Here is a 26798-nt window from a genome sequence, read left to right as displayed (position 1 = left end):
CATCTTTCAAAACCTAGCCCAGGCTACCTTCCTCCCAAGATTCAGTATCTTCCTCTGTCTTCCAATAGCCTATATAAACTCTGTTATTAACCATGTATATCATAATTAGTTACGTCTTTTTCCCTACTAAATTTTAAGCTCCTTGAAGGGCAGAAACTAAGTATTTTTCATTACTTTATCCTAGGCCTTATTAAAATGGCCTGGCACACAAATACTTAATCAATGCTCATTGAATAAATTAATTTACAAGCCGCTATGAGTCTGAAGCTATTTCACCTGCAGTGCGATGGATCATTGTTATATGGCCTTTCTTGTCATGGTCTTGTAACTACCAACAAATGAATATGTGTGACTATGCAAATGAGGTGCATGTGGCCCACTACGGGGATTGGATAGCTTGCTAACAATGTAAATAAGGTGCATGGCACTGCTATAGGGGGTGGAACCATGCAAATAAGGTATATGGAACACTAATGAGAGAATTGGTCAGTTTTGTCATACCATTAGGCTTAAAATGAGCTATCCTAGAGGCAGACAGGGGGTATCTTGCTACCACCAAGAAAGAAGAGCTAAGAGTAGAGGATGTCCTTTGGACCCGGGTTCCGTGTGCTGAGAACCTCCTAGACCCAGGAGACACAGAGAGAGAGAGAGAGAGCTGTTAACACCAGAGACAGTGAGAAGAAGCAGCAGAGAAATGGCTGCTGCAGAACCAGGAGACCGGCAGGTAACAGCGCGGTGAGCTTTCCAGCTCACAAGCGAGAAAGCTGAGTGCCATTGCGCAGAAGGCTTGCTGGCAGAGTGGGGTGCCTCCGGGCACTTGACAGAACTAAGCTCACCAACCCCCAGAGTGAGAGAGCTGAGAATGCTGAGTGTCTTTGGGTCGAGGCTTACTGGCAGAGTGGGGTGCCTCTGGGCACTTATCAGTGGAGCTAAAGAGCTTTGTAACGGTTGCCTGAGAAGGGCAGAGGCCAGGCCTGGCCCAAGAGGCCTGAGAGGCCGAGGGCCAAGGGCTGAGAGGCCAAAGGCATGGGAGAGACCTGCCTGTGAGCATAGCTGACAAGCCGTCTTGAATGAGGAACTGTATCTCAAGTTGTTCCTGGTCCGGAAATAAATTATAGAATCAAGTAGAGAGTGCCATGGAAAGGATGGCTGGTGTCAGAACTGGTAAAACATTTGGCGAGAGGAGGTATGTATGACCTCTGCTTCATACGAATCAACTTTGGACTCATGGTGATGGTGATTCTCTCTTCCCCTCATGAAGTTAGCGTAGGTCAGACACCCCCATCACACCATTTTTACATCACCAGGCCAGGTAACATCACTGAACATTTACTATGCTATAGTATTATACTTGTATTATCTTATTTGATCCTCACAATAATTCTATGAAGTAACTATTATTATCATTCCCTGTGGCACAAAAAAAATCAAGCTATGTGTCTGAAGTCACACACAGCCAACAGGTGGTAAAAGCAAGATTTGAATCCAAACAGTGTGACTCCAGAGGCTGCTTGCTTTCCCTCCATCACACTGCCTGCCTCTAGCCTGAGGTGCTGTTACTCTCCAACGCATCCCCTTAGCCTACAGGTCGTCAACTTGTCTTCTTACCTATATGTATCTCATCTCCTCAAGTAAATATTTCCTTCCAGTATTTTTTCCTTATTTTTTTTTAAAGTCATAATCTTAACGCATAGCTTTTAACCTTTTATATTTAAGAAAACTTTAGCATGTTATTACACAAGTCTTCACAACCAGTATAACTACCACGAAGACAATGAAGTTGCAATGAGGTTGGACAAAAACCAACTGTATAAAGTTCTAAATCGGGGAAACCAAGATTACGGTAATTTAGGTGAAAATAACCAGGGGATTTTAGTTGATCACAAGCTTAATATGAATCAACTAAAAGACCTGACACTAAAAATAAAATGCTGAATGTACTCTTAAACTGCAAGACAAAGCAAAATTAAAAATCTTAGGTGCAAGTCAATCCCACTAACATATTAACAGAACTGATTAATATCCTATACCCTCCACTTCGGAAAACATCTTTGCAAACCTGAGCATACAAAAAATGAGTGGTTTGTGATCGAGGTTCTAACAGATAAGGGTGATGGGGAGAAGAAAGAATGTAATCTGGTTAAGAAAAGAATCACTGTGGTGACTCTGAAGCTTTTTGCCGGTGGGATGCGGAGGGGGAGTCGTCATGACACTTTTAAGAAACTGACAAAAGTTATAGTCCCTTTCTTGGGGTTGGGGGGGTGAAAAAACAGTTACGACATTTTCTATACACTTCTGTACACAGAACCTGAATCAGGAGCACCTGACTTTGAAGGAATATGGGAATAATTGTTAAGGTCTTTAACAGTCATCAGACAGAAACGTGAGATTCCATGTTGCTCCAGAGGATAGAACTAACAGGTTCATGGGCAACTTAGCCAGTCAACAAATACTAACAGTTTATTTAAATAAGCGAGGCTTTGTATGTATGCATATGTGCATGTATGTATTTTTAAAACTATTTGGAGAGATGAAACATACATAGGTGAGAAAAAACATCAAGTACCTAAGGGTTGAAGGGATGTCTTACAGAGTAACAAGATGCTGCACTGACAAAACACGCAACTTGAAAAACAAAAAATAATAATATACTAGGTGTTTAGTAACTACTAGCCATTCTTAAGCACTGGACACTGTATTAAGCACTACATTATATTTTATTTCATTCTGAAAGTTCTATGAAGCAGATATTGTCCTCCATTTTACGGAGTTAAAAAAAAAAAAAGATTCAGGGAAGTTAAGTGACTTGCCCAAGGTCTCATGGCTTGCAAATCATGGCACTAGGCTTCAACCAAAGCTCTGACTGCAAATCCCACGTACTTTCCACAATCCCACACGTTCCTTAATAAAAGCCACTAAATACACCTTGTCCCCACTTATCAACATGGTTAGGTTTCAAAGACCAGGTCGTTATGTGAAAATGGAGGATGAACACATCAGATCACAAAATGGAGGATGACTACATCATTACATAACTGCCAAACCACCAAGAATCATGGTGCAGCCAAGCTGACACATAACCTTAACCATCACAGCCAGAGTTATTCTCGCCTTGTACCTTGGCATTTGTTACTGCCAGACATTAATGGACAAAATAACCAGATAAATTTTTTACTGTTGTCGTAAATGCAAAATGTCGTGTAACGAGATAGTCGATAAGTGAGGAGATGTACTTCATAATACGTAACAGAAGAGTTGTCAAGGACAACACAAAAAAATAATCCAGAGGAAACATGATTAGAAAATATGAGCATGTCATCCTCAAAGTTTCTGGTGAGTCCATTAACGGAGACCTTCGGCTGTAACATCAGGAGAGGGATGGATAGTTTAGACAAGATTGCCAGATATGGACAGCATTACCACATGTAGCTAATTGTTGACTTTCTGATGATGAACTTAAACCCCAACAGAGGAATTAAAAGCTGATAATCGTACAATGCTATTATGTGAACGAATCAGATTTTTTGTTCTCTTCTCTTAGCCACCAATGAAACAAGAACTTTTTCCTTTCCCTGAATTTCTTTCGGAGTTTTTATGTCACTGTGATGTCTGTATTTGTCCTTCTGTTTATTTCCAGCTCTCAGACGACTATCTGGTCTCACCCCCTGCAGGTACCAACTGTAGCAAATAGTCAATATAGTGTATTAACTTGCCTAAACCACAAAATTATACAGAACATAGGTAGTTTAGACATTCCAGACTGTATTAGGCCTCCTAAACTCTTCATAAACTCAACTGTGACCCCATTTATCTCCAGAGTCACAGTTCAGACTCTGTATTCCGGTGAAACATCTGTTTTTAGTGTTTCACAATAACTGGTCTGTTTCTCTCACTTTGATGCCTTCTGCTTACCATAATAGCTGTACAACAAACAACTTCTCACTTCCACCTGTTACCCTGCCTCGCCCTGCATCCCAATCCTAGGTGCCCTGATAACATTTCCAACCAAGTACATTGGAAAATTATGTTCCAGAATCTAATTCCAACTGTCTTGAGGTTACCTGGGAGTTAAAATAAGCTAGAGGCAACAGGAAATCAAACCAGGGAGATCACACGGGGCCTCTGGAATGGGTCTTTATAGAAATTCTATTTCAACCTTGGTAAAGGCAGCTGTATATAATTCAATAGTGGTTAATTCTATTAAACATATATTCCAGCTTATTAGCTAAATGAAAGACTAAACTCTAGAAACAGTAAAGTAGAAAATCAGAAAATTTAAGTCGATCTTATTGTAGATGTGGAGAAACACAAGACCCAGAGTCCCACAAATCTTGGTAAATGTCATACAGATAGTATATTCTAAACTAAACAATCCATGCCTATACTCCCTTCCTAAGGACGTATAATCTGCTGTTAAGAGGCAGCTTTTTATCCAGTTATTATACAGAAGACACCATAACAATAGCATGAGACACTGCTCCCCGCAGCTACGGCACCACTTGATTCACAGGGTGCTCAACCTACAGGCTGTTCAGAGGTCTGTGGGGGTGGCTTAGCACAAAAGTTTTATCCAGATAATGGTAAGTGGTGACTGGCTGAGCCAAACAGATTCTGTCCTTGGGACTATATGAGAGAAAGTTGTTCAGTGCATAGAGAGGAAGCTGAAGAGATAACAGAGGCTCCAGATGCAAATGCAGAGCACCTCTGCCACCATAGTAACAAACACAAAGTGGGTCTCAGCTTTTGCTCACAGTAAATCACCTCACATGTTCAATTCTTCCAGATTTCAATAGTTGGGCTGTCACATAGATATGAAGGCTTTTGATTTGGGGGAATTTGTGACCCAGGAGCTGTAACTCTACCCCTTTCCACCAATGACAGACACCCTGTTGATGGTTCTCCTATCGAACTGCATCCCCTAACTTGAACTTTCAGACAATGGGCTTTGTAGTCGGTAAAGCCTGGTTCATCTCTTGCTTTTACCATTTACTAGCTGTCCAACCTTGGGAAAAGTATGTACGTAGCCTTTCTGAGCCTCAGTTTCCATGTCTTTAAAATTTTCAAATATGTACTTCAGAAGTTTTTGTGAAAATTAAATGAGATGAGTATGAATGTGCATACCCTGGACTATAGAAATTATCCCATAAACATTAGCTGTTCTTCATTATTACTGCCATTATTATCTGAAGACTGGCTCACTGAGTGCTCTACAAATAGTCCTCCCTTCTACCTTCCCATCTATCTGTAGCAATTCAGGAACTCTTCATCAAGATTTGGATGAAGTTAGTGTCTGATGTCTCCAAACTTGGAACTGCTGAGGTTCTGCCTTGTCTACCATTTTTATTCGCTCATTCAGACATTTACTGGTCACATGCCACATAATGTGGATACTATGATGAATAAGAAATTGTCCTGGTCCTGAAGGAACTGTCTAGTGTAGGAAAAAGATATACAGAGAGTTAACTGCATTACACTGTGCTAAAAGGGATACAGTCCATATGTACAGAAATCAAAGTTCTTTGGTGGTTACTAGAGCTGGGAGAGGGAGGGAGGGGGAGTCTCTCTCTAGACAGTAGACACTTGTTATTTTTGGTGATGGAAAAGGCAATAGTGAATGTGGGTGAATGTTGTGCGCCCAACTTGACCAAGGTTAATGAGGACACCAAGAAGTACACAAGAATAAAGGATGTTATTGGTAAATGTGATAACACATACAATTCTGAAATAACAGCAGTTACAACCAAAAAATACGTGAGTGGTTACATAGGTAGATAAGTATGCATATATGTGTACACCAAACCAAAAAAACCAAACCCGTTGCTGTCAAGTCAATTCAGACTCATAGCGACCCTACAGGACAGAGTAGAACTGCCCCATAGGGTTTCCAAGGAGCAGCTGGTAGATTCGAACTGCCAACCTTTTGGTTATTTGTATATATACATCTGCATGCATGGGTGTATCCATGCGCATATAAATACACATGTTTGTGTGTGCTGCATATATATTCGTATATATAATAAAGCACACAGCGGGCACACTCACAGATACTTCCCAGATATAACCAAATGCCTCACCAGATTGGTTTAATGGGTTTGAAGGCTGAGGATCACAGTCTCATGGGACAACTCGGTCAATTGGCACAACATAGTCCATAAAGTTTATGTTCTACATCTTAGTTTGATAAATAGTGTCTGGGGTCTTAAAAGCTTGCAAGCAGTCATCTAAGATACAACTATTGGTCTCTACTCATCTGGAGTAGAGAAAGAAGGAAACCAAAGGCACAAAGAAGAAATTAGTCTACAGAACTAACTGCCGACGTGAACCATGGCCTCATCTATCCTGAGAGCAGAAGAACTAGATGGTGCTCATCTACCACTACTGACCATTCTGACCAAGGACACTACAGATGGTCCCAGATAGGAGAAAATTTTAGAACAAAGCTCAAACTCTTAAAAAAAGGCCAGACTTACTGGACTGGTAGAGACTAAAGGAACTCCCGAGACTATGACCCTGAGGTACCCTTTAAACTCTGAACTGAAAGAACTCCTGGAGGTCAGCTAAGTAACATTGGCTCATAAAATAAACAATATCACCTGTGAATACTGTGTTCCTTTAATTAAAACAAACCAAAAAAAAACCAATTCATATGAGACCAAATGGTCAACATTTACCCTGAGGCAAAGACGAGAAGGTCAGGAGGGGCAAAGGGGCTAGATTAATGGAAACAGAACAACCAGAATGGAAATAATGAGAAGGTTGACACAATGTGGAAAAGTAACTAATGTTACTGAACAATATGTATGAAAATCGTTAACTGTGAACCTAATTTGCTAGGTGAACTTTCACCAAAAACAATAAAATATTTAAAGAAAAAAAAAGGAGGAGGGATGCAGTGAACACATAAGAAAGTACACAGGTAGTAGTGATGAACTCAAACTGGAGAAGGGGTTGGGTGATGGGATTAAGGAAACCGTCTCAGAGAACAGGTTGTATGATCTAAGTCTTAGAATAGGTGCCTACTAGGCACACAAGTGGAAAGCACTGCAGCAGAGAGAAGGGAACGTGCAAAGAAGGAGGCCTTCACAACTGTTCATGGTAATGCAGGCAGCTCTCCAGAGGTGGATCATGGGAGTAGGAGAGAACTTTGGGGATGACGCTGGAAGGGCAGAGTCAGATTATGAAAGGGCCTTTCATGTCCTCACAAGCAATGTGGACTTCAAATTGCTTCTAATCTGAAGTTATACATTAGAAGACTATGGGCTTTGGAAATGGCTACTGTACTAGGCAGTGAAGGCCTAGAGAATCTTGTACCTCCTATGCCTGGTGAACACCTTTCCACCATTCTCTTTGTTCCCTTTGCTAAGTGTTCCCTGATGAATCCTCTACCCACCCCCAGAGACAGTCAGTTACTCTTCTCCTGCACTAGTAAACTCTTCTCCTGCACTAGTAATGTCCGACAAAATCTTATAATAAATAGTTGCTAAATAAATGAACAGGAGGATTTTAAGCATAAGAATGAAATTGGCTATATTCGTATTTAAAAAATAAGCCAACACTTAGGGACTATATCAATGGGGACCAAAGAAAAGTGATAAAGCTATATCCCTACTTCACTTTCCTATTCAAGCATCCAAAAACAATGATTTATTGGGGTGAAACCTCTTTTCCCATGAATACTGTATTTTTACAGAAAAATGTATGCCATCTACATTAGTTTGCCAACAGCGTCCTCCAAAAAACTTAGCACAGCATGCTTACAAAAATACCTTGGGGTGGGGATGGAGGGTGTGGTTGGTAAACACAGAAGGCACGCATCATTTTTGTAAAATACGGTACTGACCAGAAAGAGTGAAATCACCTAGGAATAAATATGCTGTTAACCACTGAATTTGATGAAGTACAAGGGAACCCTATCCAAAAGACCCTGTAGAGACGAGAACTCTGCTCTAAAGGACTTTACACAGATGTAAAATAATGGATGTAAAATGAAGACCAAAGAAGAATGGATGCATTTGAATTGCAGTGTTGGTGAGGAATATTGAATATACCACGGACTCCCAGAAGAATGAACAAATCTGTCTTGAAAAAAGTACAGCCAGAATGTTCCTTAGAAAGCGAGGATGGCGAGACTTCATCTCACGTACTTTGGACATGTTATCAGGAGGGACCAGTCCCTGGAGAAGGACATCATGCTTGGTAAGGTAGAGGGTCAGCGAAAAAGAGGAAGGCCTTCGATGAGATGGACTGACACACTGGCTGCAACAATGGGCTCAAACACAGCAATGACTGTGAGGACGGTGCAGGCCCGGGCAGTGTTTTGTTCTGTTGTGCACAGGGTCGCTGTGAGTTGGAACCAATTCGCCAGCATCTGATAACAACAACTAACAAAATGATTTACAACACATCTTAAGTCCGGCTTTACATTTCAGAGGTGCTCTCAATGTCTGAAAACAAGGATCTTAATTTGGAGTCTCTGTGGTTTTTATACCTGAAAGCTACATCACAGCAATGCAGGGAGTAAAGAATCTTGGAAGGAGCAAGGTCTCCATTTGCCAAGAAAAAAGGAGAAGCAGGTAAGTAAGAAAATATGTAACAAACATCTCTTAAATTCCACAACTACGAGTCTTCCTCCACAGTAACCTCAAGGCAATTCATAATCCATCTCTTGTAGCAATCTCTGCTTCCCCATAGTAATGCTCTCCCTTCTATCACCTTCCTATAAAGCACATTTCTGAATTAGCTGTGAGTTAATTTTCATCAATTTATGTTTTTTCAGTGCAAACCAAACACTCTTAAAACATATTTGAAATGGAACAGAAGTTCATTAAAAGTACATCTATTAAAAAACAAAATCATTTCAACCTTAATACAGTTCTCCCTAGTGAAAATACCCAAAGTTCATCCTGTGACTGCAAAATAAATTAACAACTCCAGTAACAGTACCATCTGAACCAAGCATACATAGAGCCCAGACTATGGAGCCAGACTGCTTGGGTTTCAATTCTGCTCTACTACTTACTAGCTGTGTGACCTTGGACAAGTGACCTTACCTCTCTGTGTCTCAGTTTCCTCAACTATAACATACAGACTTAGAATAGCACAACCAGTGTTGCTGTGAGGACCAAATGGATTTTAGTATACGTGGGATTTTAGAACAGTGCCTGGCACATAGGAAGTGTGACATAAAGGTGAGCTTTATGATTAAAAACCGTTAACACTGCTTTTAATTGTTTTTGCTAACATAATTTTCCTCACCAAAAGAGAGGCAGAAAGTAAAAGCAAAGCCCACAAAATGTTATCTTTTTAATAAACGTGTAAAAATGACATATAAAAATGGACATACTCATGTACAGTATTCTAAAACAGAAGTGCAAAACATGGAAAGGCCAATTAATAAACAATTAAAAATCTGGAAAGTTCTTTGAGAATGTTATCTGATCAAATTTCAACATAATGACTACCAGTAATTTGGATTAAGATCTAAGGACTTCTCTGACAGGGATCACAAAAGGTCCCAGACAGAGCAGGAGAAAAATATAGAAGAAAATTCAAATTCACAAAAAAGACCAGACTTACTGGTCTGACAGAGATTACAGGAATCCCTGAGACTATGGCCCGCAGACACCCTGCTAACTCAGAACTGAAGCCACTCCTGAGGTTCACCTTTCAGCCAAAGATTAGACAGGCCTATAAAACAAACAATAACACATGCGAGGAACATGCTTCTTAGATCAATCAAGTGAAACTGAATGGGCAACACCTGCCTAAAAGCAAAGATGAGAAGGCAGGAAGGGACAGGAAAACTGGACAAGTGGAAATGAGGAACCCAGGGTGGAAACAGGGAGAATATTAACATACTGCAAGGATTGCAACCGATGAATGTCACAAAACAATTTGTGTATAAATTTTTGAATAAGAAAGTAATTTGCTCTCTAAACTTTCACCTATAGTGCAATAAAGGAAAACAAAAACAAACAATAGTTTAAAAAAAAAAAATCTAAGGACTTACAGAAATAAAACAAAACACATAATTTAAATGTAAGCCTCACAGTATGCTATATGACTCTTTTATTCTAGCCAATTAATTTATTATTATAATTTGATCTGACATCTAAAATGATGAATGCCAACACCTAGCTTCTATCTCAATGCATTTTTTTTTTTTTGACTAGTCTTTAAGAATAAATAATTGTTTCAAAGTCAAGATTATATTATTTGGTGTTTCTCATAAAAATCTTTAATAAAATATTCACAGTAATAACTAAGTTGTCTTTAAAATTAAGATAAAGTAAATGTGTGTTTATGTTATACTATATTAGTGATTATTACACTACAAACTATAACCCTGCATGTGAACTATGAACTTGGTGAAAAGAGAGTATCATAGCTACAACCAAAATCCATACCAGAAACTGCAAAGTTTTACCTCTGAATGTTCAGGGCTGTAGCACTTGTGAGAAATATGGGCAAGCCAATTGATTCTAAACCTTTCTCAGCATTTTTGAGTGATAATTTTTAAGAGTAAATCCTATGAGAGTTACTCTCGACAAATTTACTTGCTGTTACACACTTTTTCACTTCATGAATTTTATATCCCCCTGGCTTCCAGAGAATTAAACTATGTCTAAAATATAGGCCAGTGCCTTAATCCTGGCTGAATCTCCCCAAATCTTACCTTTCTCAAAAAACAAAAAAGTCCTATCAACATATTTCATTGAGTTTTACAACACTGAATACTAAGATTACCTTCAATTCTATCTTTTCTTACCCTATCTTTGCTACAAATTAAAAATTGCTCAACGAAGCAAACCCCCTCAGCCTGGCAAGATCAGACCTGATTATAATATGTGTGGTTAACTATTGTGGTTGGAATTCTGAAGTGTAGCAGGATTTGCAAGCTAGTCATCTGGCTTGTTTAGACACTACCCTGGGTCTCAAAACTTGTGTCTTTTAACTTTAATAAGACTGAGGTTCTTCCTCACTCTCCAACCTCTAAAAGCAAAGATATTTTTAGATAACACAATATATTAACCCCTCTATAAAAGTACTTTAAAGATTGTAAAGGGCTGATATTTGATGTGGTAGAAAAAAACAACACTTACCAGAAACAAAAACTTTTCTAGTTTTATTTTTCTTGTAGTTAGGTGACGAAGAGTTATTTTCAACTCACTGCACCCCAGATAGAGTAGAACTGCCCCATAGGGTTTTCTAGGCTGTAACCTTTACAGGAACAGATCACCAGGTCTTTCTCCTGCGGAGATGCCAGGTGGGTTCAAACTGTCAACTTTTTGGTTAGCAGCCAAGTGCTTAATTGTTGCAGGGCTCCTTTGGAGACTGGAAATAAACTTATTTCTGTCATGACACACAGAAAAAGTGAACTGACACAGACAGCTAAACACCTCCCAAACCAGCGCAAGTGAAAAGTCATTCACAAAGTCGTAAGGAAAGTGCTCTCTGAATAGCCAGATAAGTTTTACACAAAATTCCTTTTATCCACTGAAAATTTCCATAAGATACAGGATAATTATATTTATTGAGGCTGGGTTCCAATTGCCAGTCATAAGTTATCTAGTTGGATTAACTATTGTATTTGCCTTTGTTTTCCAATAGTGTTTCACGAAGTATTTTGTAATACCTGATGCTCAATAAAAATACCTTAAATCATTTCAAAACTCTGGAATCACTCAAAGGTTTTAGAAGGGGCAACAAAATAAAATTTAAAAACTAAAACAAAGAAAGGCTTTACATTTTTTATTATTCAAAATATTTAATATATGATGCTAATGCCTTTTGGAATTAAACCAGTATATAACTCTTGTCTTTTATGTAGGTGGACTATGGCAAGATGCCAATGTTGTGTTGGTTTTTTTTTTTTTTTTTTAAAGAAAATCTCATTTAATAAAAGTAATGACTTATTTAACGATCTTGTTCTAAGAATGGTTTGTAGATATTATAAGGAAGGAGAATCTCCTGCACTTAGTATAATTAAAAATTATGTTTGAGCTGCTCTCACCATCTTTTATTGGAAAAGATGGTAAGAATTAATTCTCTCTAAACCGCCTGTACGTTGCATGAATAGTCTCACAGATTTACTACCTCCTGTTTTCAATGTCAAAAAAGAAACATCTACAATTTAGTTCTGTTTCCAAGTCACTTAGGATTTAGAAACGCACACATACTCAACTTTTCTTTTTAATTTAAGTTGAGCGCATCTGCTCTAGAAGTTACATGAAAAACAAATTAGCAAGTTCACTCCTCAGGTACACATTGTATAGTAATTATCCTTTTTCAGAGAAAGTATGATTATCTTTCCCCAGCTGAGATTTTTAAGTACTACACCTTCTGAGGATAAGAGAAAGGTACAGACTGTTAAGAGAATTAATAGCATTAGCATGAACAAAAGTGGACAAGCAGTCTGAAGATTAACTGAATGTCATTTAGCTTTCTGCATACAGTAGCATAAAGATGTAATAAATCAGAAAACTTAGGTAGTATATATAACAATAAAAAACCATTTATCTGAGGCCTAGCTAATAAAAGAAAGGTTTATCACCTAATCAAAAATTAAATAATTTTAAATTCACTGTAAAGCTCCACTTTAAGCCTGGAGTTAAAAAAGGATACTGAAAAAAACTAAACACAGAGACACAAGTACACAGCTTATATTTATTCTTCAGTGATTGAGATTTGCATCGGATTCCTGTTCTGAATTTCCGACAATGCTTACCAAAATATTTCTTAAAGCAAGCATGAGACTGACTGTATTTGGCCACGTAAAGAAACTGCAAGTGAATCTTTAATCACTAAATAAACACAAAAGAAAGAAAAAGGAACACGGAGGAACCCATTTGGGTAGCATGCTGTTTGTTACTGAGAACATTCTCACCGCCTGGTTGTCATGCTCAGCTCCCCCTTCGACAACACACACACATCCAATCCACAAGCAGACCGAATTCCAAGAACGTTACCAAATATTAAGTCAGAGCACTTCCGAAACACACCTTGTAATCGTCCACAGCCTCTGCAGTTCAAGTCAGAGTTCAGCAGCAGCTTCTCTTTATCTTCAGCCAGTGATGTAAATAAAAATACCATACATCACTCTTCAAGAAAAAAAACCCCCACAATTAGCAATAAATTTGTTGCCTCAGAGATAAATCTCTTCTATTAGCCCAAACCCATATTACGTCTTGATGTAAACCTAAGCACATGCTGCGCACCCCACCGCTGATCTCCTCTATCATTTGTTTCCAAGGATAGCTGACAAACTAACCACACAAATCCTTTTTTAGCTGCTGATCAGACAGATCCCCCTTTGACAATCCAGCATGGTGGAACACTTGAAAATTCCTCTTCTATTCTATTGCTTGCTCTAAAAAGCGGTTTCCTTTTCATTGAGATAATAGCCTTTTCTGCAGTCACATGACTCTGAAGCTACATTAGCAGAGCTTTATGATAATAGACTGAGTAAGCCTCTACCCCCTCCTGCTATTAAGGGGATGTCTTTTTCTTCTCTCTCTCTCTCTCAACACACAGTCTCAGACTCAGTCTCTCTCTCTCTCACACACGCGCACACAATGCATACATGCACTCACAGACACATGTCTAAAATTATTTACTCTATTTGGAATTACCATAACAAATAAAAAGGTATACCCTGAGATGAAAATATAAATAATTTCTGGATCTGCTGCTAAAAATAACTACTGAAAACAAACATTCTGATGCCTGGTCTTCCTTTCACCAGGACACAGCACAGGCCCTGAACATCTCCCTATCACCTGTAACGTGAAATGGGGCAGTTAGTAGGAACCACGTACTCTTTCGCTCTCTCTCTTGAGCTTTGCCCCCCATGATATAAATCTGGTAAGTCTGGCATAACGAACATTTCGAAGGCATAGCTATCCACATAGTGTGAATTAAGTCTCTGAATTAGTAAAACACATGTAGCATGTTTTAACACCAAAATGTACACTTACTAGGAATATATGTTCTTTAAGTAATTTTAAAGTTTTTTCAAGAAGAAAACTACTCCCGTAGCCAAAACAAACTTAACAAAAAAAAAATTTTTTTTTTAAGTTCCTTTGAGTCTGGCCAACTCATTTTATTTCTAATGAACAATCACCCGTCAAAACACATATGTGAAAACACCAGCACAGTGCTTGACACATACTGGTTGTTCTCTCTCTCCATATATCTTTTTAATGTCCCCAGTAACAGGTGGAAGCTCTAGACAGACATTAGCAGATTACATTATACACCTGCTTCTTTTTCGGCTATGGTTTGTTTTGTATTAAGAATGTTTTTTAGTCCACTAATCAAGTAATTTTGGGAAGGAATATAAGTGTAAGGGTGTGCTGGGAAGTTGGAGTAGAGAGAAAGGTGGGGTGAGGATGTGGCCCCAGAAGAAAATCAAACTGAAGTATAACACACAATCGGAAGAGAGGAAGCGCATACTTTAGTATGAGACGAAAAGAAAGACAGAACCTCTTCATCTGAAATCAACAGATTAATTTAAGCTACAATCTTACATTTCTTGGTTATAATTGTTGCCTTGGTTTCCTCACCTCAAAAATGGAGAACATGGTAAATTTTTTTGAAAACTATTTTAATACCAGAGATCAAGATAAAGAGTTTTCATCTCACAAAACCATTTTACATCAATCACATTATTTATGAGTAAATCAAGCCAAAGTTATACACTTTAATAAAGAAAAATCAGGAATAGTTATAGATACACTATGCTGAAGACCACAGATGATGAGATTATTACTGCCATATAAAAATTATCTATCCAAAAACCTCTACAACTTCTTCAGATCTCAGACTTGAACAATTCTAATTCCAAAACTCTTAGTTTAGTCTGATAACTCGACATATGAATAACTCAGAGGATGGAGGGAATGGCTCTTCACTCTGTTACAGTCACTGAAGGAGCTCTCTTTTAAGTCCTTGGAAGGAACTGGGGCCACTCTGGAAGACAACACTGAAAATGAAGTGAGCCTAGAATGATTAGAGGGGCGTCAGCGAACATACGCTTCCATGAGGACCTGAGTGAAGAAATTCAATTAGAAAATAAAATGGTACAGAGACTAAGAAAATAAATTTAAAATACCAGCGCACGACAACACCTCATAAAAAAGCCAAATTCAGAATTTTAAAAATAAATTAATTTAAAAAAAAACTTTAAAAAATTATAATGATTTTAATAGCTACTGAAATATTTGAATTAGGCACTTAAAACTTGAAGTCAATAATTAGCTCAGGGAATCATATGACATTAATGCAATGATTAGTAAATACGAGAAAAGGCAGTTTTAAAAAACACTAGCATAAAAACTGCAGAGGGCAGTTTTGCGAAATCCATCTATCGAAGTTTGCCCTCTTGCTGCTCACAAGGGCATCAAACTTTTGGTGATGTTGTAGGTCATTTCTATATAGGATGGACAACGTCAGAGATATTCTAAAATTAATACCATGTGTCCTTTAGTAGCTAAAATGGATTTTACAAATCATTTCTCAGCCAATTCATGGGCAGCAGCAAAATGCTGAACATTCCCTGATAAAATCAATAGCAGTCAGAAAATGTCGCCTGCCAAACACATCTAAGTCTTGATCCAGATTCTGTGCTTACACTTCAAGATGTATTGCTGTTAGCAAATCTGTCCTTCTGTCTGTCACATTTTCTGCTGGCATGAACACATCAGTACAATTGTCAACCTCCCTCATGTGTGCAGAAGGTGGCTATAGTAGATCTTATCATTAGCAATGGGAAACTTTCTTCTTTACCAAGACGGTGGTGTTTACAAAGGAATTAGACTAGGTAATTTATAAAGTTGCTCCAGGTCTTAAAATTTTATGATGGTTGTTATATATAATTGTGGCTCGTTTCTTAATCCAAAGACTGGTGAAGGGTATTCAATCGAGTAATATTTTACTTTTTAAACTGAGGTACAACTTACATTCTGTGCAATATACAGATCTCAAGTGTAGGGTTCAAGAGTTTTGACAAATGAAAGCACCTATGTAATCTACACCCCTATGAAGATATAGAACACTTTCATCAGCCCTGAAAATCTTCTCATGCCCATTTTCAGGCAAACCTCCCCTCCCCATCCCTGCCAGCAAACACTATTTTGACTTGTACTACGTTAGTTTTGCTTTTTCTAGAAATTCAGATAAGTGAAATCACAGAGTAGGTACTCTTTTGTGTCTGGCTTCTTTTAGCATAACATTTTTGAGATTCATCCATGTTGCTGTTTCCATCAATAACTTGTTCCTTTTCATTCCTGAGGGTACAGTTAGCTTATTCATTCTCCTCACGAAAGACAATTGTGTTGTTTCCAGTTGGGGAGTTATGGTAAGGAGAATTCTAAGACTGCCCTCAAGATTCTCCACTCCCTGGTGAACATGCCCTGCATATTACCCGGGACTGTGAATATAATGGATTTTACCTCAAAGATTAGGTTATGTTATAAACCACAGTTGGCTTTAAGAGGAGACTATCAGAACGGGCCTGACCTAATCAAGTATGTTTTCTCCACCTACAGCAGAAGAGGAAGTCAGAGATTTGAAGCATGAGAAGGATTTGATGCACTGTTGCTAGCTTGAAGATGTAAGCAGTCACATGTCAAGGAACAGGGGTGACTTCTAGGAGCTAACAGCAGCCCCCAGATGACAGTCTGCAGGGAAATGGGACCTCTTCCTACAGCTTCAAGATACTGAATTCTGCCAACAAGAATGAGCTTAGAAGTAGATGTTGCCCCCAAAGTCTCCAGATGAGAACTCAGCCCAGGTAACACACTGCTTTCAGCAGAGAACTCAGCCATGTCATCCTGGATGTCACATCTAAAGAACTGTAAGCTAATAAACGGGCGTTGTTTGTTTATGGTAATCTGTTATGCAATAATAGAAAACTAATACAAGGAGATTATGTACAAAACTGCTAGGAATACTCATATACAAGTCTTTTTGTAGACATATGTTTTCATTCCTCTTGGATAAATACCTAGGAGTAGAATTGCTGGCTCACAGATATATATATTTTTAACTTTATAAGAAAGTGCCAAACTAACTGTTTTCCAAAGCGGCTGTACCATTTTACATGCCCTCCAGGAATGTACGAGAGCCATGGTTGTCCCACATCCCCACCAACATTTGGTGGTGTTAGTCTTTTTAATTTTAGCTGAAATCCTAAATCTGCCAGGCTGCCCTCCTACCTGTGGTGGAATCCTCCTCATCCATCTTCTCTGTTGAGTTTCTACACACGTTTACAATGTGTGCCACCAAGTTAAGCCCTGTTTTATATTCTTTGTTGGTGCACTACTACAGCATAAACACTCGAAGGGCAGGGATCATGCCTTTTATCCTTCTGCATCCTCAACAGCATCTAACCTAGTGGTGTTTCTGTATGTTATATGGTCAAAATCCATGTACTGGCATCTCTTTTTCCTTAGAAAGGTGACTGTATGGCAACATGAAAAAAAAAGCTTTTGAAAGGCCACTTTATAGGGAGGAAAAAACATGGCCTTTGGAGTTAAGACTTTAGTTTGAATCCATATACTGGATATACGACTCTTGAGCAGCTATTTAACCTCTCTGAGTCTTGGGTTCCTGATCTGCAGATAGAGGGAAAATGCCTACTCTGCATCCTTACTGTGAAGACTCCATGAGTTACGTGGAAAGCTGTTAGCTCAGTGCCTGGCACAGGGGGACATCAATTGATGGTAGCTATTATTAGCTCTTTCTTTGATAGGAGGTTCAGTAAAATGAAGAGGAAAACAGTATCTGTAATTATAAGGAAAGAATGGAAGAGAATATATAAGATGTTAAGAGATGGATTAAGGAGGATGGGACTAGTCATTTTTATTCTAATTTCCAAACTTTTAGTAATGTTGTTTTCATAATTTAAAAATATGAAAAAATGTTGATAATTTCTGAAGCTGGGTGGAGATACATGGAGGTTCATCATACTATTCTAAATTTCCATAGTACAAACATAAAAAAGCAAATTGAATCCACTGTCCCAAAAGGTGGCACATCTTTAATCTACAAAGGTTTCTTCATACACTATGACCACATACTTATTCATATGATTAAAAATGAGATAAACCCCGAAGGTGACACGTTTAACAAGTTGCAGAGTGTGGACAAATTTTAAATCATTTATAATATTTATTTATAAACCCATTAGCATTGTAATTCTAAATTACAGTTAAATATCAGATTTATAAAGCCTGATAAAAGTGGAATAGTTCATCTATTTGTTAATTTTTTTAGAAATGCAATGAGAATAAATTTCATAAACAGTAAGATAGAATTTTGTCACTTGGCCTCTATGAGTGAGGTGAGTGAGGAATAAAGGAAAGTCCTATCTGTGAATCTTACATTAACTAAAGATCTCATGCTTTGGATGCATAGGAAAATGAGTCTTAAAGAAGGCCCAACTATGCTAAGCTACCAGTGAGTGCTACTTTGTTGAATTATTTCCAATAAAAGGCTTCTGCAAATAGCAGTGCATAAATGTCCATGATATTACTGCCGCAGACTATACCCACACTCAAGAGGGCTGAAGAGAAGGACTAGGGTGCAATTGACTTCTAAACATGACTCTGCCAAATGACCACTTCATAAAATGAAATCATATACAAACAGCACACTATATTTCCATCTCAGCATCTGCACTTCATCTAAGATTTCAGAGGCTTCAAACTATTGAATGAGATTCTTCCCAATCAGTGCATATGTAAACCGCTCTAAAGTAAGGAAACTTTACAGGGTACATTTATTCTTTGAAGTCTTTGGAGCACTACCAGGCAACAAGTGAAATTCTCAAGTGATCTGAAAGCCAGAATTAATGAGAACCCTAGCAGCCTGTGAGAGTTTATACCTCACAAACTTTAACCAAAAACCAAACCTGTTGCCATCGATTCGATTCCAACTCAAAGCGACCCTATAGGACAAGAGTAGAACCACCCCACAGGGTTTCCAAAGAGCAGCTGTTGGATTCCAACTGCCAACATTTTGGTTAGCAGCCTGAGTTCTTAACCACTGTGCCACCAAGGCTCCCTTATATATTTTAGGCTTCCAAAAATGCCTAAGGGTGAGGGAAGAGATTGTATACCACAAAAATTTGATTCACTGATTAATCGAGCCCTTTGAGTTTGGTACTGTTCCCTAATGAAAGTCTCCTACAGGACAGATGATCAACTAGAATCTTAAAATCTTGGGGCTAAAAAGAAAGTGAGAGCCAGCTAGTCCTGGGACTCTCAAAATCATCCATATCAAATTCCCAGACTTGCATAACTCCATGGTCTCTAGTTAAGACTTTTTTCAAGTACCTAACTTTCCAATAAATTACATATTAATTAAGGAGAAAACCTCCTCAACTGTTATTTTACCAGTTGCCAATTAGTTGGTTCCAAATCATGGTGAACCCATGTGTGTCAGAGTAGAAATACGCTCCAAAGGGTTTTCAATGGCTGATTTTTCAGAAGTAGATCACCAGGCCTTTCTTTCAAGGTACGTCTGGATAGACTCGAACCTCAAACCTTTTGGTTAGCAGCCAAGCATATTAACCATCTGCAGCACCCAAGTAACCAAAGCCAGAGACTAGACCATGCTGCTTCTTCAAGATTTCAGGGATAAAAGAGAAGAGGTATAACCTATTACATAACTGTGAAGGCTAATGGTGCTTATACACCTTCTTGCTACCCTTAACTCTGGTGGGTTAACCAGATTTGCTCTTTTATTGTATCATAAAAGAGCACCACACAGGGAATATCAGATTAAGGTGATAATGCCTTTTTTGACAACCTGTTTTAACTAAAGTCATACTAAAAGTTTTCACATATTCACAAATTTGCCCAATCAAATAGAATTGTCAAAAGTTAGGCAAAAAGCTCCTCTTTGTGGAGATGCTATGTTCTGAGGCAAATGATTAATTATTCACCTATTCCAAATTTCCACAGGCACGAGAGGCACTTGTGACCAAGGTGCTAAAGCATACGTTTTATGTTTGTCTATAAGGCTGCATCTCTCACAGCATATCACTATTTCTCAGCCAATTCTGACTCAACTTCAAGTGTCGCTTGTTAAATGCCTTTGGATGAGTTTGATCATTTCTTTCACCTTCCCCTCACATCAACGCTTTGTCTGTGTTCACCCCCTCTCAAAATATTGAAAGGTTAAGATTATCTATCTTTGTTTAAGAAAGAGTAGTAATAATTGTAATCATAGTAGCACTGATGGAAAAAGAGGGAAAATATTATTAAAGGAAAAAAGAAATCTTTCCTTAAAGCCCTGCAGGCCACAAAAATAGTTTATAACAATGGAAAAATATCTTGTTACCTGACCTGATGTCTGTCAGTACTTTTTCTTTTTACATCCTAGATTCATTCACTTCACTTAAGAGACATTTATTCAGTACCCTAGTGTAAGGCAGTACGTCAGGTTTTGGGGATACAAAGATGAACAAACAAAACCCCTGACCTCCAGGGACCCATAAGCAAGAAGGGCCAACAGAAAAGTTTGCAACACTTGTAAAACATTATGAGAAATGCCATCTAACGGTCTGGGTCCCTGTTACAGGAGAAAGAGGGAGAAGACCTAAATTTGAAAGAGAAGGACAAGCAGTCAGGACTGCATCAAGTCTGTGAGCAAGGGTAGACACAAGCGCAAAAGCAGGGGGGCAGGAGAGCGCATTTCTCACTCAGGGTCCGAGGCATTCGCTATGAGCACAGCACAAGGGCACCTAAAGAAGGTGGCAAGGTGGGCCTGGGCCAGGCCAGGATGAGCTGCGTCTGCGGAGCTCAGGAGGCTGAAGTTCATCCTGCACAGGATGGGGAACTCATGAAGGGTTTTGAGCAGGTGAACAACAGGATCAATTAAAAAATATTTTTTTAAAGACAGTTTACCCTAGACAGTTACCCTAGCTGTGGAATTCAAGAAATGACACCAGAGTAGCTATGAAGGCGGAACAGTAGTATCAGTGAGAAATGATGAGGGCACATATAAGCTTACTGTGTATGTATAAACAGCTGCCTTACAGTTGGTTCTGATGCATGGTGACCCCATGTGTGTCAGAGTAGAACTGTGCTCCACAGGGTTTTCAATGGCTGATTTTTCAGAAGTAGATTGCCAGGGCTTTCTTCTGAGGTACTTCTGGGTGGACTCAAACCTCCAACCTTTCAGCTAGCAGCAGAGCACATTAACCATCTGCACCACCCAGGGGATCCTAATCTTAAAAAGTCTAATACATACTTCAATTGGGAAATGTCAACAATGTCCTTCTATTCGAAGCTTTGCTTATATTTTTCACATTTCCATTACTGCCTCAACTAAAGAGTACTCCTTGTTAGCTGTCAAAATGTGAAAAACTTACTTTAATTGACAAGAAGAAAACTAAATAAAATAGAAGAAATACCTTTAGACCTCAGCAGTTAGACTGAGGAATCATCTCTGGCTGATAGGAAGGGAAGTGAAAGGACAATGCATTCATACAAACACACACACACCCCTTAAGGAATGAGATGTACCTCCAAGTCTGTTACAGCCACTTGCTATGTGTCCAAGGTTTAAGGCTTATCAGTGGTCCAATAAGTGAAATTACCCCAGAATTGAGGAGTATTTTGCATTAAACTTACAAACAGAAGATCAAAACTATGTGTCAACTAAACAAGAGAAGCTCAAGGAAAAGGTTACAGAACAATTTGTTTCAGAAGTGAGAGAACTAAGAATAATTTGGAAATATGTAAGCTATTCCTTAAAGCAAGCAAGGAAAATCACACACAGGTAACTGTAATTAACCCAGCTAAGAGATGATTCCCCACACGTCTGTCAGTTTGTCGTACTGTGGTGGCTTGCGTGTTGCTGTGACGCTGGAAGCTATGTCACCGGTATTTCAAATACCAGCAGGGTCACCCATCATGATAAACGGAGAAAGGACCGAAGCTGTCAAGGATTTCATTTTACTTGGATCCACAATCAACACTCATGGAAGGAGCAGTAAGGAAATCAAATGACATACTGCATTGGTCAAATCTGCTGCAAAAGAGTTCTTTAAAGTGTTGAAAAGCAAAGATATCACTTTGAGGACTAAGGTGCGCCTCACCCAAGTAACCGTATTTTCAATTGCCTCATATACACACGAAGGCTGGACAATGAATAAAGAAGATCGAAGAAGAATTCACACCTTTGAATTATGGTGTTGGTGAAGAATAGTGAATATTATCATGGACTGCCAGAGGAATGAACAAATCTATCTTGGAAAAAGTACAGCCAGAATGCTCCTTAGAAGCAAGGATGACAAAACTTCATCTCATGTACTTTGGACATGTTATTAGGAGGGACTAGTCCCTGTAGAAGGACATCATGCTTGATAAAGCAGAAGGTGAGTCAAAAAGAGGAAGAACCTCAATAAGATGGATTGACACAGTGACTGCAACCATGAGCTCAAGCATAATGATCGTGAGGATGGCACAGGACTGGGCAGTGTTTTGTTCTGTTGTACACAGGGTCGCTATGAGTTGGAACCAACTCGACGGCACCTAACAACAACAATAGATGATTCCTAATTTATCCGTCTTTTACTGTGGAATAAAGCAATAGACACAAGGGTTACAAACATCTAACTTATGACAACTCGTACTTAAGAACGGACTGCCATAAAACCTATTAAAAATTTGAGTTAAATACAATGGTTTGTAATAACAAACGCACACGCTTCTTTGTGATGCTCAAGAAAACACTGTGTGGTTTGGGAGTGTTTCTTAAGCGTTTTACATGCATAGAAAGGTAAAATAAATACTATACACTAAGACAAACATTTGACTAACTGATGCTAAATAAGAACCGTATGTACCTGTTCTGGCTTACCTACAAATCTGACCTACAGACAGACTTAGGAATGGATCTCTTTTGTAACCTGGGAACTGCCTGTATACTAATTAAAAAACAAAAATACTCAGATCCAAAATGAGACTCTGAGTGTCTCAAAGCTGAACCCCATCACTGGATCCCATCAAAGTTAGGCAAATGCACAACACACATGCTATCGTTACCCCCTCACCCCCTGCACAGCAGACATTGCTAATCGATCACTTCTGAGCCTGTATGTGGCCTCACAACTCTTCTCAACACAGCACTCCAGGCAATCACTATCATCAACAGGAGCTGGCACAGGAGATGAAGCCTGCTTGCCATCCCAGCACTAGGGTGAGAGTGAAGAAAGAGACGGGGGTTGTCACGAATTGCACATAGAGAAGATCTAGCAGAACCTCTGTAAACAGAGAGAAGATGTCACCGCCACAGAACATACGGAAGTTAAATCTGTTCATCTGAAGCACTCACCTTTCTTTTCTTTTTGTTGTTATTGTTGTTAGCTACCATTGAGTTAGCCCCCAACTCATGGTGGTGACCCTATGCATAATGAGATCAGACCCTGTAATTCACCAGTTTCACTAGCTGATTTGTCTGAAGTAGATCGCCAGGCCTTTCTTCCTAGCCTTAGTCCAGAAACTCCACTGAAATCTGTTCAGCATCATAGCAACATGCTACACGGAGGAGCACTGACCTTGAATGGAAACTGGGTCTCCCACATGGAAGGTGAGACTTCTGCTACGGAACCACCACTGTCCCCTACGCCTGTCTTTAAGAACACAAAACGAAACTAGATCCTGCCAAGTACTCAGTGATGTAATAAAACTCCTTAGCTACTTCCATATCAACCTTTTATCTCTGACAGGATTGAGGAACTGAGGGGTACAATATGGGATAAGTTCTCAGAGTTTTGTTAGAAAAATGATTTACTAATAAAGAAAATCTTCCCTATCAAGAAGGGAAGGTTTCTAGGTTGGCCAGCTACTCACCACCTGTTCCTCCAATTGTGCTGCTTCCTCCAAGGTTTTGAACTCAAACTACATTCCGAACCATTCCTAGAAACCACCTGGCAGAATAGTGAGCCACAGAAATGGAGGCAGATTTGTAAGTGACAATACTCAAGTTTTTCAAAGACAAGATCTAACCCAGCCTGCCACTGCTACTGAGTGGATACTGAGCAGGATGGGGCCAGAGTGTAGCTTTTTCACTGCTGTACTTGGAAGACTGAAGCCCACAGCTATCTTACCCAGTCAGGTCAGACGAGGAAGGGTGGCCTCGTTATTTTTGTCAGTTATTTTACTTTTCCCCTTAAACACGGTCAACTTCATTACAATAGAGCCCCCCTCCCCATATAAATAAACACGTCATCTTACTCAGATTACGTCAGGTAAAAGCCACTTCTTGTTGTGCGCCCTTGAGTCAATTCCGACTCACAGTGACGCTACAGGACAAAGTACAACTGCCCCGCAGGGTTTCTAAGGCAGTAGTCTTTATGGAAGAAGACTACCACATCTTTCTCCCACGGCGAGGCTAGTAGGCTCAAATCGCTGACCTTTTGCTTAGCAGCAAAGCACTTTAACCACTGCGCCACCAGGACTCCTTTAAAAACACTTAACAGACTTAAAAAGAAAGGGGTGGGAGGAAGCAATAAAGAAACATTATTTCATTATTACTTTTTAAACAAACATAGTTAGTGCTTACCATGTGCCAGGTACTTGGTCTAAGTTTTTATTGATATTTACATCTATTTTCCTCAAAACAACCCTGTGGGGCCAGTATTGTTATTTCTCCCAATTTATAGATGAAGAAACTGAGGCATAGTAAAGTTAGTAAGTGAAAAAGGTCAGGATTTGAATGCATGCAGTCCAGTTCAAGAGTCCATGCTCTTAGCCACTGCACAAAAAAGAGCAGAGGCTGCTCATATTTACTTGACTGCCAAGTCTGTAGGCATTATGCTTCGTTGCTGTTGTTACCTGCCATTGGGTCGCCCCCAACGCGATGCATGGGGACCCCACGTGTTACAGAGCAGAACTGCTCCAAAACTAGTCAGGAGCTTTGTGCATAACCTCTGAATGGTTCCTCACAAACACCATGAGGCTCGGTAAGGTGTAGTAACTTACTCAAGGCTACACAACAGAAAGATTACAGAACACCAGTTATTTATTAGGTGCATATTATGGGCCAGCCACTCTGACATGTGTTTTCTCTTTAATCCTCCTCACGGCTCTATGACATAGGTACTAGGGTATCCTCATTTTACAGCCGGAAAGTGAGGCTTAGAGAGAGGTTTGGTAATTTAATTAAGGCCAAATTAGTAACAACAGAAATTCAGACTCTGGACAGCAGAGTCCACAGATTGCTGGGTTTTTCTTCCCCTGCAATGCTACTGTAAATAAAAACATATGCAACAGCTACAACATGCAAGGCATTGTTACAAAAAGGATTCACCTCTATTCCAGGAGTTTGTAGCACATTAAGGGAGAAAGGCCAGCTATGTAAATCCCTGTAATTTCCATGCTTTTTTTCACTAAATATTCACTGTGGTGCTTACTTTGTGCCGAAACCTGTTCTAGACTGTGGATATAGTAGTGAACCAAACAGATAAAAAATCTTTGTCCTCCTGACCTTATAATCTAGAGAGGGACAATCAAAAAGATTAATAAGGAAAAGATACGGTATGTAAGATAATGATAAGCACAAAGGAAGAAAAAAGCATGCAAGGGGATGAGAAAAGAGAGGAGGCTGTTGAAACTTCAGATAGAGTAACAGGGACTCTTCCCTCTCTGCTGCATCTTTGGCCAAATAGCATGCCTTCAATCACTGTGACAGCCAAAACTGCCCCCTCACCTTTCCAAGTATGTCACAAGGTCACTGACCCTCTTGAGAACGTCAGATGAACCGTGTTTTCTCACCCTCAAGTATTGTACAATTTGGCCTCTATGAGAACACCAAAACCTGGTCACCCTTTTTTCAGACATCATTTTCATTTTACTTTCTTTAGCTTTTTTCTGCGTTGACCCTGTGACCTACCACCTCCCCTCTAAAATGATCTTGGCCTTTGGTTTCAATGACACTGCACAGTCATGCTTCTCCTCTTCCTACCTTCCTGACCTTTTATTCTGGTAGAGGATCCACTTTTCCCTGCCACCAAGCTCCCTCCCCCAAAAATTACGTACACATTTCTAGAATGGTATCTCTGCCTCTTTCTTCTCTCTATAAAGTCACTCCTTGCAAATTTTATCTGCTGATGCGATTTCAATTATATCATCTTTGTAACTGAGGCCAAGTTTACACTTTTATTCTCAAAGTATCTCCTTACCACCAGTGCCCGACTTCCAACCTCGCATGACAGTCCTCCCTAGATGTGTCCAAAGTCAAACTCCTCACCCTTCCGGAAGAACCATGTGTCAGCCAGGAAACCTTCTTTACTCCTCTTTATCTTCCAACTCAATCATTTTTCAAGGTCTTTAGATTCTACTTTAGCAGTCTGTCCTGATCACATCATCTTCTTTCCAATCCCTCTAAAATTACCAGGATTTCCTTACCTCTTGAAAAGACTCCCCCCGTACTTCTTCCCATCTCAAATAGCTTCCTTAGTCAATTTATCCAATGATCAGTACCAAACTGCTAGCACCACAGTACCCTGATGTATAACATGGAGACAGAACTTACCATATAATACTGATTTCAGGAATAAATGTGATACTAAATGTCTACTATAATTCTTCACACATAGGAAGTACGCAATAAATGTCACTTCTCTTTTTCTTACTCTCTGTGAAATCAAATAGGGATTTGGCAATCAGGAGCACGTACAATCTGCCAAGTTTTCCAGCTTTGTCCACCAAATGTTCCCTTAGCTATATATTCTGAGCTCTGGACAAACTGGACTACGCACTGTTCTTTGACTTCGTCTCGCACTT

The 26798-nt window shown here is 39.3% G+C and overlaps 1 protein-coding gene across 9 annotated transcripts in view; it reads right to left on the bottom strand.

Annotated features, from left to right (window-relative positions):
* The window catches only part of NCOA2 (nuclear receptor coactivator 2), a 304968-nt gene that overhangs the window by 125915 nt on the left and 152255 nt on the right, over positions 1 to 26798 (bottom strand). Inside the window, exon 1 of one of the 9 annotated variants that reach the window (XM_023727754.1) lies at positions 13002 to 21878. The exons of the other annotated variants lie outside the window; for them this stretch is intronic. The gene's annotated coding sequence lies outside the window, so the exon portion shown is untranslated. Of the gene's footprint in view, positions 1 to 13001; positions 21879 to 26798 lie in introns of those variants that run through there. 9 annotated transcript variants of the gene reach the window in all.

Source organism: Trichechus manatus, unplaced genomic scaffold, assembly GCF_000243295.1.
Source record: "Trichechus manatus latirostris isolate Lorelei unplaced genomic scaffold, TriManLat1.0 scaffold00018, whole genome shotgun sequence".
In the NCBI taxonomy this organism is placed as follows: domain Eukaryota; kingdom Metazoa; phylum Chordata; class Mammalia; order Sirenia; family Trichechidae; genus Trichechus; species Trichechus manatus.
The sequence above is the reverse complement of the archived record's forward strand: the minus strand, read 5'-3'. Positions and strand labels throughout refer to the sequence as shown.